This window comes from Oncorhynchus gorbuscha, linkage group LG03 (assembly GCF_021184085.1).
Source record: "Oncorhynchus gorbuscha isolate QuinsamMale2020 ecotype Even-year linkage group LG03, OgorEven_v1.0, whole genome shotgun sequence".
Classification (NCBI taxonomy): Eukaryota; Metazoa; Chordata; class Actinopteri; order Salmoniformes; family Salmonidae; genus Oncorhynchus; species Oncorhynchus gorbuscha.
Window position 1 is genome coordinate 16,587,440 of NC_060175.1, and position 13,635 is coordinate 16,601,074.

General features: G+C 41.8%; 1 protein-coding gene across 1 annotated transcript in view; it reads left to right on the forward strand.

Moving 5' to 3' along the window:
• The window catches only part of LOC124026771 (plexin-B1-like), a 158,454-nt gene that overhangs the window by 20,565 nt on the left and 124,254 nt on the right, over positions 1-13,635 (forward strand).

The following is a 13,635-nucleotide window of genomic DNA, read 5'->3' on the forward strand; positions in this document are numbered from 1 at the left end:
CTGCCGATTTTACAGGTTATCAAATACTTGTTTTCCCCTGTGTGTGTGTGTACATACACACAGGGGTCCTTCTGTAGCTCAGTTGGTAGAGCATGGCGCTTGTAACGCCAGGGTAGTGGGTTCGATCCCCGGGACCACCCATACGTAGAATGTATGCACACATGACTGTAAGTCGCTTTGGATAAAAGCGTCTGCTAAATGGCATATATTTTTATATATATACATGCATACATGCATACATGCATACATACATACATACATACATACATACATACATACATACATACATACATACATACATACATACATACATACATACATACATACATACATACATACATACATACATACATACATACATACATACATACATACATACATACATACATACATACATACATACATACATACATACATACATACATACATACATACGTATAGTGGGGCAAAAAAGTATTTAGTCAGCCACCAATTGTGCAAGTTCTCCCACTTGAAAATTACAGGCCTTATATTTTTATCATAGGTACACTTCAATTATGTCAGACAAAATGAGGAAAAAAATCCAGAAAATCACATTGTAGGATTTTTTTATTAATTTATTTGCAAATTATGGTGGAAAATAAGTATTTGGTCACCTACAAACAAGCAAGATTTCTGGCTCTCACAGACCTGTAACTTCTTCTTTAAGAGGCTCCTCTGTCCTCCACTCGTTACCTGTATTAATGGCACCTGTTTGAACTTGTTATCAGTATAAAAGACACCTGTCCACAACCTCAAACAGTCACACTCTAAACTCCACTATGGCCAAGACCAAAGAGCTGTCAAAGGACACCAGAAACAAAATTGTAGACCTGCACCAGGCTGGGAAGACTGAATCTGCAATAGGTAAGCAGCTTGGTTTGAAGAAATCAACTGTGGGACCAATTATTAGGAAATGGAAGACATGTAAGACCACTTATAATCTCCCTCGATCTGGGTCTCCACGCAAGATCTCACCCCGTGGGGTCAAAATGATCACAAGAACGGTGAGCAAAAATCCCAGAACCACACGGGGGACCTAGTGAATGACCTGCAGAGAGCTGGGACCAAAGTAACAAAGCCTACCATCAGTAACACACTACGCCTCCAGGGAATCCTGCAGTGCCAGACATGTCCCCCTGCTTAAGCCAGTCCATGTCAGGCCCGTCTGAAGTTTGCTAGAGAGCATTTGGATGATCCAGAAGAAGATTGAGAGAATGTCATATGGTCAGATGAAACCAAAATATAACTTTTTGGTAAAACCTCAACTCGTCGTGTTTGGAGGACAACGAATGCGGAGTTGCATCCAAAGAACACCATACCTACTGTGACGCATGGGGGTGGAAACATCATGCTTTGGGGCTGTTTTTCTGCAAAGGGACCAGGACGACTGATCCATGTAAAGGAAAGAATGAATGGGGCCATGTATCGTGAGATTTTGAGTGAAAACCTCCTTTAATCTGCAAGGGCATTGAAGATGAAACATGGCTGGGTCTTTCAGCATGACAATGATCCCAAACACACTGCCCGGGAAACGAAGGAGGGGCTTCGTAAGAAGCATTTCAAGGTCCTGGTGTGGCCTAACCAGCCTCCAGATCTCAACCTCACAAGAAAATCTTTGGAGGGAGTTGAAAGTCCGTGTTGCCCAGCAACAGCCCCAAAACATCACTGCTCTAGAGGAGATCTGCATGGAGGAATGGGCCAAAATACCAGCAACAGTTTGTGAAACCTTGTGAAGACTTACAGAAAACGTTTGACCTCTGTCATTGCCAATAAAGGGTATATAACAAAGTATTGAGAAACTTTTGTTATTGACCAAATACTTATTTTCCACCATAATTTGCAAATAAATTCATTAAAAATCCTACAATGTGATTTTCTGGGTTTTTTTTCTTCTCATTCTGTCTGTCATAGTTGAAGTTTACCTATGATGAAAATTACAGGCCTCATCTTTTTAAGTGGGAGAACTTCCACAATTGGTGGCTGACTAAATACTTTATTTGCCCCACTGTGTGTGTGTATGTGTGTGTAATATATATATATATAATTATTCAGAACAAATTCTTATTTTACAATGACGACCCCCCCCCGGTCATTGTTAAAGCAACATTTTAAAGCTGATTTGTTTTGGGGAGTAGCAGTCAGGAAATTAACTACTTGTGTATAAACTGTATTTTATACCATCTATTGCACCTTTCCTATGCCCCGTTGTCATTGCTCATATTTTATATATATATTAGTTGTTTTATATACTATATTATTGTTAGATAAAAAGATAATATACTGTAGTAAAGGCCTAGTGCCGGAAATAGTGTGTAGCAGTGGAGGCTAGTGAGGGGAGGATGGCTCATAATAATGGCTGGAACAGAGCAAATGGAATGGCATGAAACACCTGTGTTTTGAAGTATGTAATACCATTTCCTCAAGCTGTCCTCTCAAATTAAGTACCACCAACCTCCTGTGGTATGTAGCCTACAATCCTTGAACTTGCCAACCTTCTCTCTGTCGCCCTGAGAACGAACCCCCCCCCCCCCAACTTCTATCTGTTGTCCTCTATATTTGCTAGTCGGGACATTAGCATGGAATAGCCCGAGGTGTCTGCCTTGGCTTGGCGCAGGCTGGGCTAACCTGTGGGAAGCTGTTGAGAAGAGGTCAGTGTGACTTTGTTGTGTGGTGGCTTGGCTCCTCCCCTCGTCCTCCTCCAGTTATATTGGCAGACTCCACCACCTCCAGCTGATCAATGGCAGCTCTTAGGCAGCCGGTTTTAACATTCCTCCCATAACTTAAACATGGCCCGAGCTCCGGCCAGGCCATCTCGTTGCAAGTAGGTGTTCACGGATCCCGTCGGGCTGTAACCCCCCCCCCAGCTGTCAAATGTTAAAATGTCCAACGCTGTGTTTGAGTTGGGACAGAGCGAGAGGAGGGAGATACAGTTGGTGTTTGGTTCACGCAGTGCCCAGCAGGAACAAAGCTTAGAGAGGGAGCTGTTAAATAATGAAACCTTTTTATAGCATAAACTCCCCTCTCCCATTTCAGATGATTGGGGTGTTCTGGTGAGGGACGTGAGGCATTGTTTACAATAGACCAGCTCAACTTGACTGAATGAAGGGGGTGGGGTCTGTGCTATTTGCATTTTTCTTATGTGAACCGCTGGCTAACAATAGATTTCAGTCATGGTTCGTCACCTACCCACCACACTCTTTGTCAAGTGATGTTGGTAATGTTTTGATATAATGACTGAAGACTGTAAAACAGGACAAAGTGTGTTAAAACGCTCATCTTTGTTAGTGTGATTTATGTTTTAGGGTTTGTCTCATAGCTTCCCAGCTAATGAAAAATATCTCTTAAAAAATCAGTAGGGACCAAATCCTAACAAAATGCTGATCAGTGTATGATTTATTGTAAAGTTAGTTTCTCTCACGTAAAGCTAAGGCCATGAGTAATTGTCTGGGATCCAGTCAGTGTGACTTCAGAGTTGCCTAAACATTATTTCCCTGGTTTAAACTATTTATCAGACAGATTCACTCTTCAAATGTGTTGTAATTGTGTTTGGTCATGTTAACAGGGAAACCTAGTGTATTTGTTGTTTTTCTTACCTAAATGCCCTAGTTGCTACGCCACCACAAAGAGGAGAGTGAATTATTTATTTCCTACAAAGAGGTCGAACTTGTCCTGAACCACTTTCTATGAAGCTTGAATTCCTTATTGCCAGTATTTTGGAAACACGCACGCACGTACGCACACACAGAGCATCGGATGTGTTCAGCACAGCTGGCCTAATAAGCTCGAGCTGGAGGGAATTCTGGTAGCAGAGAGCGACTGTCAGGACGCACAGACATCACATGCGTATACTTTAAAAAACACACACATACACACTTGGTGCGTACTTCTTGCAAATTCACAGTGTTTAATGGACACTAGTTTTGGTCTCTGACCATCAGTGTTCCAAGGCTTGTGCAAAGTCAACTCTTGTTTATGTCTTCATGTGCAAATATACAGGCTGGGTGGAGAACATAAACATGAGGACCTTGACCTATTCTTCCGTTATGCCGTTATTTTGTACCATCCGAGCACGCAGTCAGTTTCGGTCGAGCACATTCCACAGATTTAGGGGGTTAACCCAAAAAATGTAAAGAAGTGGGTTGAAAATAAAAACACCCACTTGTCGTGAAGACGAACACATAGATCTCCGGGGGCTGAGATACAATGAAAGGGTTTTTATTGTTTGCCTGTGAATGTAGCTGGCATGGTCATGTTTCAGTGTATGGGCCATAGTCTCTGTATACTCTGTGAACTGTCTGTTGGATCCAGCAAAGTTAATTGATCTATTTTGTACTCAGGAGGACAGGTTAGTTATAGCTGAACTGACACCAGTGGGTTTGAGTCAGACGTCTTGACTGTTGTCCACAGGACAGAATTCTACAACATTTGCCTTTTTTATTGAATCTTCACTTGAGCAATGAGTGTTGGGACCCATTTAAATAGTTGTTGACCTTGTGGGTTGAAATAGGACTGCACTTGTTTGTTACCAGTCAAGGTGAAAAAAGCACTGTGTTACCAAAATGTTGGTTATTAGGTTTACCCATTTAAATAGTGTTGGTTATTAGGTTTACCCATTAAATAGTGTTGGTGATTAGGTTTACCCATTAAATGGTGTTGGTGATTAGGTTTACCCATTAAATAGTGTTGGTGATTAGGTTTACCCATTGAATGGTGTTGGTGATTAGGTTTACCCATTTGAATGGTGTTGGTGATTAGGTTTACCCATTTGAATGGTGTTGGTGATTAGGTTTACCCATTGAATGGTGTTGGTGATCAGGTTTACCCATTGAATAGTGTTGGTGATTAGGTTTACCCATTGAATGGTGTTGGTGATTAGGTTTACCCATTGAATGGTGTTGGTGATTAGGTTTACCCCATTGAATGGTGTTGGTGATTAGGTTTACCCCATTTAAATAGTGTTGGTGATTAGGTTTACCCATTGAATGGTGTTGGTGATTAGGTTTACCCATTGAATGGTGTTGGTGATTAGGTTTACCCCATTTAAATAGTGTTGGTGATTAGGTTTACCCATTTGAATAGTGTTGGTGATTAGGTTTACCCCTTTGAATAGTGTTGGTGATTCGGTTTACCCATTTAAATAGTGTTGGTGATTTAGGTTTACCCATTAAATAATTGGGAGCATGTATACAGTGTGCAACTTTAATTTTCTACAATTTACTCTTCGTTAGTCAGCTTCTCTAAAACATTTGGGTGTGCGTCAGCTAATGCTTTCTACCAAGGCCGGGATAATACCAGCATCGCAATACTCATTAGTATCGTGGCAAGGAAACAAAAACTAATTTAATTTCTTTAGGAAAACAGCCCTAATGTTGGAAACAAACATTGTTTTCATCAAGTCACATTAATTTTCCAAGCTATAGTGTACACTATTTTACATATAACAGGTTTTTAAAGGACCAAAGAGTTTTGTGTGCTTTGTGTTTACATTTTTTGCCATGGAAAAAATATTGCCATCCTGGTTTCAAAACATCCTTACTTTTTACTAGATCACTCAAGGTGAAGACGCAACAGTAGTATATTATCAATGCTTATCAACGGTAACCAACAATTGAAATGCTATTTCTAGAGCTTACAGACATCACTGGAATAGCCACTTGCTCGATGACCCTGAACCTCCCCCATAGAGCTTCGACAGTCAATCCGTTTCCCATCGACTGCACGCCACATTGATTGTCCTGACACTCCCACGACCACATGTCCTAGATAGCAGAAGTCTGTCGACAAGCGTGGTCTGATTTTACTAGGAGTCTCTTACTACTGGTCTCAATGACTAGAGCGATGGCTCTTTGATTCCTCCAAGTTTTGACATTCAAACATTATAATGGAACATGTGCTGATCTTAACCTCAAGCTTGAGGAAATGGTTTTCATCACAATGTCTGCACACTATTTATCAAGTCAATAATGTATTTCAAAAAGCCTATATCATCTTGGTGGTTGCTGCTGCAAACAGTCATTGGTCAGACATACTTGGCCTTAGCTGTTGTTCAAATGATCAGATTTGACTTGAAAAGCAGCTTACTGCAGCATTTGATGGCTGCGGATATGAACAATCACCTCAGAGGCTGGAGCTGCATCTTCCCATGGATCTTCTCTCCTCCCCTGTTTGTGTTTGTTCAATCAAGTGGAACAAATCATGGAATGTCCTTCATTTAACTTTCTGATTAATTAGCTGATCTTGTCTCTAAAATAGATCCTTAATCTACTGGTTTGTTCCAATCTGTTGGTTTTCATTGAGATGAATGTTTTGGGGAAGTGAAGAGCGTAGGATAACTCTGTGGGAAATAAATAAACAGTGAGAAATATGACGAGGGAAATTCTAGTCGCACCGTCTCGTATTTGTTAGCCCATAAAAGACCGGTGATGAATGAGTTGCTTGTTGACATGAGTCAAGTTTACTTCTCTCCTCGGGATGACTGGTCAAGTTGCTAACAATGCTAGACGGGGTGAAAATACTAATGATGATCATTTTGAAGCAAAGTAACAAACATTTCTCAATCTGTAAGTGACAAGAAAAAAAGCCTATCACTTCTGAATTCAGATGAAATTTTGATGCAAAAAAACTTTTGAATCAGGAACACAATGTGCAATTCTCTGCCCCCCAGTCATCATTACTAGTCACTAAATTGTCATGCTAGAAAGGACCAACCCTGGAAATATCGTCAGAACTGATTTGCCATATTTTGCAGAGACTATGGTCAGGCCGCTAGAGAAAGGCCAATGTGTCACCCACTGACATATTTACACTGAGGATTTCCATCCACACCGGTTACCCTTAGCTGCTGACTTATGACATCAGTTATCATGTTAAACTAATGAATGTTGTCCAAAACCTGCTTTGATTTTGTACTTCAATATGTTTCTTGCTGCACTATGCGTAGTCACTTTACCTTCGTGTATAAATGACCTGGACTAACCTGTACCGCCACTCATTGACTCGGTACCGGTACCCCCTGTATATAGCCGCATTGTTCTTTAAATATATATATTTTTTAAATTGTTTATTTAGTAAATATTCTCTTAACTTTATTTTCCTAACTGCATTGTTAGTTAAGGGCTTGTAAGTAAGTATTTCGCGGTAAGACCTACACACAGATTTAGCATGCTGCTTGGAACATGACTGGAATCATATGCGATGAACCAGAATTCTGTGTTTGGTTGTAGGCCAGTAAGGCCAGGGCCTGACACAACAAAATCGCATGAACAACACTGTTTTTTTCACTCCGTAGACTCTGGAATGGCTCTCTGTTGTGATCTCTGGAGATGCGCGGAAGACTGTCAGACAGGCGGCGGGGACGGCCTGGCCCATCAAGCATGTAGAGAAGGGGGAGGGTCCGCGAGACCATCGAGGTGTGGAGCAGAGGGTGGGTGGGGTGGGACAGCTAGAGGGACGTTGACGTCTCATCCTGGGAGTTAGAAAAGTAGGCAGGTGAGACCTAACTGATAGGCCAGGCGTGCGTGCGTGCCCTAGACGGCACATTAATGTGTTCTTTTCCTCTTACTGAAAACTGAATCATGTCGATGTGAATGGGAGATTTTGCACACAAACCCCACGTGTCATTGTCGGATTAAAACGATCGGCTTACTCCCAGTGCGTGCCATTACAGATATGCAGTGGAAACTTAATGAAGTAGCCATACAAATATATAGGCTAACTCATCATTTTGTCCTATTTTGACTGAAAACACAATTCAACTTAATGAGTTTGCTGTCATAGAAACTCATTTAGCCCCTATCTCATCAAAGTGAGTGGAGGGGCCCATTCTCTCCCAGTTCTTATTATGAAGTAACATGAGTAATTCTGGTAAGTGCTTCACATGGTTTCAGAATTAGGGCTCCAATGAACATTCTCTTTTTGATAATGTTAGTTAGGGAAGGAAGAAATCAGGATAGCATCAGCCACGTGCCAAGTGGCTGGAGAGGGTAAGGCCTTTTGGACAGGATGTTGTGAGGTTATATTTGGGACCCTTTTTATCTTCTGCTTGACAGGGAAAATGAAAACAGTATATATTTTTTGTATTTAGTTATAGCCCCACCATGGCCAAAGAAGCACTGTCTGTGGTAGTTTTAAGAGCAACAGCTTAACCACTAAAGAATTATGGCATTGTTGGTTTTGTGACACTGTGCTATTTCAGGTTATTTTATGTGTTAGGGGAATGCTTGTGTTCCAAACCCATCATAGAGGAAGAATAGACACGCTGGTTGTGTGTGTGTGTGTGTGTGCGCATAGCTGGCCAATGTTTTTAAAGAACATCGTTGAGATTTAACTCATGACCCTTATAGTCAATGAACGGATCATATGCTAATTTTCAATATTTATTTAATTTGCCGACGATTATGGTAACAATGTTTTAGAATATCCTCTTTTGAAGTTCCATTTTCTCACAGCAGCCTTTATATTGAAGGTTTGAAGTTGCTATGACGAATCCACGTTTTCCCCCAGACTGTTTACAGCCAACTTCTTTCTGAAGTCCCATGTGGTTTTCCCCCAGACTGTTTTTACAGCCAACATGTTTCTGAAGTCCTGTGTGGTTTCCCCCAGACTGTTTACAGCCAACTTGTTTCTGAAGTCCCGTGTGGTTTTCCCCCAGACTGTTTACAGCCAACTTATTTCTGAAGTCCCGTGTGGTTTTCCCCCAGACTGTTTACAGCCAACTTGTTTCTGAAGTCCCGTGTGGTGTGGCAGTGATTATTATTTTTGAAATTCTCTGTATGTCTGACCTGATTTACGCTGAGTTGGCCCCATTCGGCCCAGTTAAAAAAGTCCTTGTTTATTTGGAGTGCTGGTCATGTTGGAGTGGGCTTTTAGTACAATGAGTGTGATGTCACCCGCCCAAAGTGTGTGAGGGAGGGTACAATTACCCCTCTGTTTAGTGCTGGTGACCCCCCCCCCCCCTTGGCAGGGGTGAAATGGGTCATTGAAATGGGTCCAGTCCATTTTATGGCCACAATTGTACCCATTTTAAGGTAACTGTCCAGTGAAATTCTCACTCTTATCCAAATAAATAATGTTGTTGACTGATTTCTATACTCGTATTTGTGGCCAAAGCATAAATTGGAGAGGAAAAAACACTTCAAAAACCCTACCTCAGACTTGTTTCAGACTTGCTATTTCCTCATAGATGATAATGTCATCCTCTGAGGAGGATGAGCTGGCCAAGCTATGGTCTACTCGCATTACTATTTTTATTGACCCGGGTACGTCCACACCATTCTGTTGTTGGGGTACGTCCATACCATTCTGTTGTTGGGGTACGTCCACACCATTGTGTTGTTGGGGTACGTCCACACCATTGTGTTGTTGGGGTACGTCCACACCATTGTGTTGTTGGGGTACGTCCACACCATTGTGTTGTTGGGGTACGTCCACACCATTGTGTTGTTGGGGTACGTCCACACCATTGTGTTGTTGGGGTACGTCCACACCATTGTGTTGTTGGGGTACGTCCACACCATTCTGGTGGTTGGGGTACGTCCACACCATTCTGGTGGTTGGGGTACGTCCACACCATTCTGGTGGTTGGGGTACGTCCACACCATTCTGGTGGTTGGGGTACGTCCACACCATTCTGGTGGTTGGGGTACCTCCACACCATTCCAACACAGGATTGCTGTTTTTTAACACTGTTAGCTTCCCTTCCAAAAAAATGTAATTATTTCACGCATATTGCAATTAATTCCAGGTCATATTTCATAAAAATGTATTTTCTTTAACTCAGTGTATTTTCTTTAACTCAGTTAAGAACATTCTTATTTACAATGATGGCCTACTGGGGAAAAGTGGCTGCCTTGTTCAGGGCAGACGGACAGATTTCTACATTGTCAGCTCGGGGATTCGATCCAGCAACCTTTCGGTTACTGGCCCAACGCTTGAACCACTAGGCTACCTGCCGCTCCGATGACTGACTACCCCGGCTAAACCCTAACCCAGACGCGGCTGGGCCAATTGTGCGCCGCCCGATGGTACTCCCAATCACGGCCGGTTGTGATACAGCATGGAACCAAACCAGGATGCAGTGCCTTAGACCATTGCACCACTCGGGAGCCCACTGGACAGTTACATTAAAGTGGAACTGACAGCATTTTAGCAACATGAAATCTGTTCATATACACCCCCAGGAAGAATATAACCCTTATAGAAAATGATCTGACAAGTGAGAACTTGAAAATGACATTATCTAAGTGTTCATGAATTATTCAAATGTTTGTGATTTACATATACTAAAGCATTTGTGAAAATAACTATAGCAATATAGAGTGGTGAACGTTTGGACAGTTAATAGACACTGCAGTAAATGCAACTTAATAAAAAACTTCTGTCTCGTCCAGGACCGGAGTCTTCGCAAACCGGTGCACCATACCAGAGCTGCTGTAGCCTTTATGCAAATAAGCCATTTGCCACACAGGCCTGCCATCATTCACTTTGAACTGAACTTTGTTTACAGGCAGTTAAAAACAGTGTGACTTTAAATCATTAGAATGCATTCACCAAAAGCTACGGAATACACCTGACTTGATTTCTGCAAACATGTAAAACACCATGGGAGTCCTCTTACATTTGGAAAATGTACAGTCCTATTGATCAAACAAGTAGACTCTCTATCCCTCAGTTATGCACATCAACAAGATCAACAACTAATGCCAGCCAGATCAACAACTAATGCCAGCCAGATCAAGATGAGCTAAAATCTAACGAAGGAACATTCGATTAACCGTCTCAAACGGTTTCAGGTAGTTACCTGTCGACATTGCACTGATAAACAATGGAGAAGCCTACTCGTCCTTCTGCAGCTTGTCCCAACCCAGCACCCAGCTAACTGGCTAAAGTTGGCTAGCTAGCTACTTCCAGACACAAATGAGAAATCACAAATCACTCTGACCATTTTTTTCACCCTAGCAGAGCTGGTTAGCTAGGCTGTTTATATGTGATCTAGAGCATTCTTGACTAACAATTACTTTTTTTGCTTCTGTTTACTGACACCGGTTCATATTCAACCGGTGTTGCGTTCGTAAATTCATCAGTTCTTCTACTCTGGCACACTGGGAATTTGATATTTTTGACTGATTGTCTGTTTCATATCTGCAAGGTAGTTAAAACACTGTCAGTTCCACTTTTTTAAGTGTTAAAAGCATCCTGCTTAAAACCTCCATTAAAACCTCTTTGGGCTGAGATCCCGCGAACAAGATCGATATGACAACAGCCAGTGAAGGTGCAGGGCGCCAAATTCAAACAGAAATCTCAAAATTAAAATTCCTCAAACATACAAGTATTTTACACCATTTTAAAGATACACTTCTTCTTGTTAATCCCACCACATTGTCCGATTTCAAATAGGGTTTACGGCAAAAGCACCACAAATGATTGATAGGTCAGAGCCAAGTCACAGAAAAACACAGCCACTTTTCCAGCCAAAGAGAGGAGTCACAAAAAGCAGAAATATAGATAAAATTAATCACTAACCTTTGATATTCATCAGATGACACTCATAGGACTTCATGTTACACAATACATGTATGTTTTGTTCGATAAAGTTCATATTTATATCCAAAAATCTCAGTATACATTGGCGTGTTATGTTCAGTAGTTCCAAAAACATCCGGTGATTTTGCAGAGAGCCACATCAATTTACAGAAATACTCATCATAAATATTGATGAAAATTCAAGTGTTATACATGGAACTTTAGATAAACTTCTCCTTAATGCAACCAATGTGTCAGATTTCAAAAAAGCTTTACCGAAAAAGCACACCATGCAATAATCTGAGTATGGCGCTCAGAGACCAAAACAACCCAAACAGATATCCACCATGTTGTGTAGTCAGAAATAGCATTATAAATATTCACTTACCTTTGATGATCAGAATGCACTCCCAGGAATCCCAGTTCCACCATAAATGTTTGCTTTGTTTGATAAAGTCCATAATTTATGTCCAAATACCTCCTTGGTGTTCTGTACACAATCCAAACTCGTGGGTAACTCCATGCGAAAGTTCAGATGAAAAGTCATATTACAGTTCGTAGAAACATGTCAAACGAAGTACACAATCAATCTTTAGGATGTGTTTTTTAAAATAAAAATAAATACATTTACTCCCCTTTCTCCCCAATTGTTAGAGACGAAGTGCTTGAATGCTATGCCGGAAGCCAGCCGCACGAATGTGTCGGAGGAAACACTGTGCACCTGGCGACCTGGTTAGCGCACAATGCGCCCAGCCCGCCACAGGAGTCACTAGTGCAAGATGAGACAAGGATATCCCTACCGGCCAAGGCCTCCCTAACCCGGACGACGCTAGGCCAATTGTGCGTCGCTCCATGGACCTCCCGGTCGCGGCCGGCTGCGACAGAGCCTGGGCTCGAACCCAGACTCTGGTGGCACAGCTAGCACTTATGAGACCACTGCGCCACCCGGGAGGCCCTTTTTTAATTATGTTTTTAACATAAATCTTCAATAATGTTCCAACTGGAGAATTCCTTTTGTCTGTAGAAATGCAATGGGACAGAGCTCGCTCTCACGTGAACGAACGTCACTACCACTTACTCAAAGAGCCCTTATGAGCCTTTACAGTAGAAGCCTCAAACAAGTTTCTAAAGACTGTTGACATCTAGTGGAAGCCTTAGGAAGTGCAACATGACCAATATCCCACTGTATCTTCAATAGGGAATGAGTTGAAAAACGACCAACCTCAGATTTCCCACTTCCTGGTTGGATTTTGTATCAGGTTTTTGCCTGCCATATGACTTCTGTTATACTCGCATACATCATTCAAACTGTTTTAGAAATGTCAGTGTTTTCTATCCAAATATATGAATAATATGCATATATTAGCAACTGGGACTGAGTAGCATGCAGTTTACTCTGGGCACCTTATTCATCCAAGCTACTCAATACTGCCCCCAGCCATAAGAAGTTAAATTAATTTTGGTGTGTCACAAGTGCCTTTTCACAATTCAATCAAGCCCAACCCTACAGCCCTACAAAATACCATTTACTTCCTGTCAGAGGTAGTCAACAGCTGACAATGCAAGATGTGCACACAGTGTAGATCTGTGATAAAGGTTTACACTATCTAGCTATTCTTACTATTTATGCTAAGGTTATCTGTAGACTGTCTGCTTGACCTGAGGGTCCATTGTTCTATTAATCCCTGAATGGGAAGTCTTATGGGGAGAACAATAAAGATCTAAGACAACATTCTCAATTTCAGCCTCCACCAAACTGCATGAAGATAAACATTCAGGTCAAAACGATGAACCAAACAATATCCAATATACTGTAGATCCATTTGTCTTCATTCAGACGTCAACTCAGGCTCTAGCAGTCAATGTCTAGGTGAATGGGTTGGTTTATCACTGACCTAACAGCTTAGGTTTTCCCTTGGGTCTGTGCTTGCCTCACCTGAGGGAAACGTTGCGCGGCATGACCCGACAGATCCAGAAATTGGAAGTTTCACGAATGAGCCAGGGCTCAGCTGGCGAAAGGCCTCAGGGTTTTAAATGTCGCCATGGCGACGACAAAATGCTAAGACCGCAGATGCTACTACAGTGCAGACCCCG